Genomic DNA, 5,049 nt, shown 5'->3' with positions numbered 1-5,049 from the left:
TATTAAGACCGACGGCCTGCTGTGCATGTGGCAGGTGTGCATGGGGGTGAGAGCAGAGGACTGTGGGTGGCCGAGTGCTGCATGGGAGTGGTGTCTGGGCCAAGGCTCCCCCACCCTGCTGGATCCCACAGCCCTCAACACACCATGTGTCACTGCCTATGCCTGCTCACGTGTATGCGTGTGTGTGGGTGTCCCGCTAGCCTTGTGCCTCCAGGCGGGGACCGTGTCTGATTCATCTGTGTTTCCAGGGCCAGGCAGCACATGGGTCCTTCATGTGTGTATCTGGAATAAATGAATGAATGAGGAGTATTCCATTTCACAACTCTAGGGGGCAATTTTCAAACCATAGGGGGGTTTGGGGCTGGAATCTGTGGGTTTTTGGAACCGCAGAGGCTGTAGGGTGAGGGGAGGCTCTGAGGTTCTGAGGCAGAGCATGCAGGAAGGGGTGATGACCCGCCCTGCCTGACTCCTCTCCAGACATCCAAGTTGCTCAGACCCAAGACCTTCCCTTGAACTTGTCTCAAAGAGGTGGTTGCCAAGCAACAGCCCATAGCCACCAGGCTCTAGACCGGGACTTCATGCATCAGCATCAGCATCAGAGGAGAGGAGCTAAGAGTCCACAGGGCCTGGGGTAGGGGTGGCCAAGGCCCCAGGGCTTGAGGTCCTCCTCATCTACAAAGAGGCCACTATCTCGTGGGGGACGTGACAGCCTGGGCTCCATAGGACTCCAGACACAGAAGAAAACACTCTAAAGGTGAAGGGCACCCCAGGCTGCAATGCGAGGGGTTCTCCCTGGAGTCATGCAAGGCCTCAGTCCCTTCAAGGTCTTGGAGTGCTCCCCTGTCACTGACAGGCCCTGGCGAGACACTCGGTGAGTCCACTGGAAGGCTGTCGGGGAAGTGCATCCTCTAAAAGTCATGGAACCCAAAGTTAGGAGGCCCGGGCCCTAGGCCCACTCTGTCATGAACCTACTGTGTAGCTTTGGGCCATTCACTTCACCTCTCTGGGCATAGTTCATTAAGTGAACAGAGATCTTTCTGAGCACCCACTGTGTACAAGGCCCTGACGCTGGGCTGGGCTACAGTGGAGAAAAACAGCCACACAAGTAAATATGTCACTATCCAGTGGGGACAGAAGCGAAATTTGTTCTGAGGGAGCATATTTGTTGTGGGGGCTGCACTGGGAGCAGAGGGTTGAGCGCGAGTGTGCCAGGCAGAGGGACTTGCGTATGCTGAGGCCTGGAGGCTGGAGGAAGGCCGTGCATGAAGGCGAGGAAGGCAGACGTGAAGCCCAAGGCAGGGACAGACCCCTAGGAAGTTAATTCCTATTGTGGGTTGAATTGTGTCTCTATCTCCCCACCCCCACCTCAACATGCAATTCATATATTGAAGCTCTAACCTCCAGGACCTCAGGAGGGTGTGACTTTATTTGGAAATAGGGTCATGGCAGATGTAAATAAAGATGAGGTCAAACTGGAACAGGGTGGGTCCCTAACACAACATGACTGGTGTTCTTAAGAAAAGATTTGGACAGAGGCCTGCGCACAGGGAGTATGCTGGGGCGATGCTTCTAAAAGCCAAGGAATGCCGAAGATTGCCCGCAAACCACCAGCAGCTGAGAGAGAAGCCTGGAACAGATCTTTCTCTCACAGCCCTCAGAAAGAAGCGACCCTACCTGACACCTTGATCTTGGACTTCCAGCCTCCAGAACTGCTAGGAAATAAATTTCTGTTGTTTAAGTCACCTGGTCTGTGGTGCTTTGTTGCAGCAGCCCTAGCAAACTAGCAAACAAATACAAGTCCCCACCTGCAAAATGGAGATGACAGTCCCTCCACCCTTGAATCTCCAGAGGACCTATAGAATAACTCCCCATTCTTTCATTCGACAAGTGTTTATTGGGCAGCCGCCATCTGCAACGAGCTGAAGGTGTATAGTAAGTACGCGGCCTGTCGTTCAGGAAGCAAGACGGGCGATAAAGAGGCAGTTCTTAAGCCCCCGGATTCTGGAACTGCCTGGGTTTGAATCCCGGCTCCTTCATTCACTACCTGCTTGACCTCGAGACAGTTAATTAACCTTTCTGTGCTTCACTTTTCCTGGGAATAAAAGCAGATGTCTCTATTGTTAGGAGGTTTAAATGAGTTAAGTATTTATAAACAGCTGAGAAAAGTGCTTGGTGAATGGCAAGTGCCATGTGTTAAATAAACCTAAGAAGTTCTTTGACAGAAGCAAGAACCCATCCGTGGGTGGGGGTGGAAGTCTCCCCAGGAACGGTTATAGCCCAGCTGAATGAAAAGAGGGAACTGGAGTTTGTGCACAGAAAAGGAGGCGTGGGAGGTGTCTGAGCTGCTGAGAACAGCTCTGATACCCATTTTATAGCTGAAGACAGTGAGGCCTGGGATAGTCATGAGACTCGCAGGGTCACAGCACGAGACAGGACCAAAAACCTTGCTTTCCTAGCCCCCAGTCCAGCGTCTATAGTTTTTAAAAACTACAAAAATGGGGATCAGGGTGTCAGAAGTGATACTGGGGGTTGAGAGAGCTCTGAGGCCACCAGTGTGTCAGGTCCTTAGTGGCCACTGGGCAGTGGCAGACAATGCCTCAGACAAGACTCAACAGGCATGAGGAGCAGCCCAGACCCCATGGGGATCCTCGGTCGCCTCCTAGAGGCCCCGCTACCCTCCAGCGAGCCCTGCAGCCTTGGCAGCCCAGAGCAGTGTGTGCGCAGGGGGGAACGATGGGTACACACTCATGCACACGTGTGTGCATGGAGGGCAAGGCAAACCTTCACTTTTTTACAGCCTCAAAGAAAGTGCCTGGGCCACATTTGGAATCTTCCAAGGTCTCAGACACCTCCGGTCCTGGCTCAGGCGCATGGGGACACAGCCTGTAGGCAGCTAGGAGTCCCAATCCTCTAAGGCTGTCTTGTTAAAGGTGGGGAAAATGAGGCCTTCAGTGGGACGTGGCCTCTCCCTCCTGCTGTCCGCTTCAATGACCAGGAAACATGTCAATATTTGCACATGGGAACTGCTGGCCCTGCGGCACTTGGTCAACATGCCCAGAGCCTGTTTGGTTTGTCCACCTGTAAGGGGAGGGGTTGTCTCTCAGCTCTGGCCTCCTTTCTGATCGTCAGACAGGGTGGATCTCTCCTTTTGGCCATAATAAATGACAGGAATTATGAAGACAAAGCAAACACACAGTGCCAATCGCAGTGGCAGGTGAGCTCTTGGCCACGCAATCGGGTTCGAACCACAGCGCCACCACTTAGCTCTGTGTGCCTTTGGGCCAGCCTCAGAACCTCTTGCAGCCTCAGTTACCTCATCCATAAAACGAGCTCCATACCACCCCCCCCACCCCCATCCCCGCGTTTCACAGGACTGTCGCAGGACCAGGAGGCCAGCGCTGATGCTCTGTGGCCGGCAGGGGGCGCCCGGAACCTCGCCCTCGCCACGTTCCGTCCCCCGCGCTGCTCCGCTCGGCCGTACTCGGCTCTATTCGGCGCCACCTGGTCAGACTCGGCTACGTTCGGCCGGACACGCTGGGCTCGGCCAGACTAGGCAACACTCGGCCGAACTCGGGTCTGCTCGGTCAAGCTCGGCCTTGTTCGGTTCTGCTCGGCCCTGCACTCGCAAAGATCCCATTCGGGTGCAGCAGTGGCTCCTCCCTCCCTTGCGTCTCCGGCTTCCGGGATTGAGGCGGGGCGGGAGGGGGGGGGGTCCCCGGAGCTCAGCCACCTCTCTGCAGGCTGGGCGGCTGGTGTCCCCGCAGCCCGGGTCGGGTTTGGCTGAGTCTTTTCCCAGTCCTAGAGGCCTCCCCCGGCCTGGGGTGGGAGAGTCTCTCTCCTTAATTCTGCGGATTCAGGAGGGGAGGATTGGTGCTGGCCCCCCATGCACCCTGGCGGCTCCATCATCCTGTCTCTGCCTCTAGTCGCAGGTGGGGAGAGAGCCAGTTGTTGCACGTGTCTCAGAAGCGGGAAGCAGAGGGAGCCTGGAGCTGCTTGGAGGGAGGGTCCCGTTGGACCCTCTGCCCACTTTGCGCTGAGTGGGGTTTGGAGGAAGAACTGAGGGAGTGGACGCCCAGCAGCCCTTAGCTGTGTCAGTGGGCTCTTCATCCTCCTCCTTCCCCTCTCCTGTTAGCGCCCTGCGAGTGGAATGCTGCTGACATAAGACAGGGCGAATTTCCATGGGACACTAGAAGAGGAGCCTTTGGTGGAGAGTGTAGAAAGAATTCAACACACTCGCCAAAGTTGGAGTCTAAAGGAGAGTTTAGGAAAGGGATAACGCTCCACAGTGTGGTCCTCAGAGGCAGAGAGTGAGAGGGACCCGGAATTCAGTTTATATGTCATTCTTTAGTTCCCATTCCCTTTGACGTGGACATACAGCGAGGAAGGGGAAGAGTATGTAGCCAGAAAAGGTAAAACTGTAGAGTGACAAAGTCCTGCTGGCAGTTCCCAGCCTTTAATCCTTAGGTTCCCCTTGGTTTTAGCCACAGGGAATGACCCTTGGTTCCTGTTTCCCCTTCACAGGTGTGGGGAATGGGTTGTTAGTAATCCAGCAGAAGTCTGTGTTCTTCAGTTGTCCTGGCCTGGCTGCAGGGCTGATCAGCACATTGCAGTCTCTGAGTGTGACTTGATTAGCATTTTAATTCTCTTGCCTCCTCCCTACATTATTCCCCCCCCACAGAGATTGTAGTCCCTTCATCTTAAAGAGATGTTGAGGGATGAAGATCTGTCTTCTGTAACTTCAAAACTCAGATGGGGCTGTAGTCCCTGCCTACTGGGAATAAAAATCTCTGGAAGCCTAGTCCAAGAGCCCCTGAGGCAGAGAAGGAGAGGTTGTTCCAGCATGTAGAAGTGGTAGGAAGCCTTGCAACCTAGAAGATATAAATTTCGCAAAAAGATTTAAAAAAAGACAAAAGGCAAAATTAATAGTAGAGGTAATTGACAATGAAGTTACCTTTTCATGGCAGTTTGTTAATTTGAGGGAACGATATCTAGTGACAGGAAATTGAATCGTTTTGAAGATGTAAAAGTGGAAATTCTCCAGTTTCAGGG

The sequence above is a fragment of the Pteropus vampyrus genome, unplaced genomic scaffold (genome assembly GCF_000151845.1).
Source record: "Pteropus vampyrus isolate Shadow unplaced genomic scaffold, Pvam_2.0 Scaffold16, whole genome shotgun sequence".
NCBI lineage: Eukaryota > Metazoa > Chordata > Mammalia > Chiroptera > Pteropodidae > Pteropus > Pteropus vampyrus.
Note: the sequence above shows the minus strand (reverse complement) of the source record.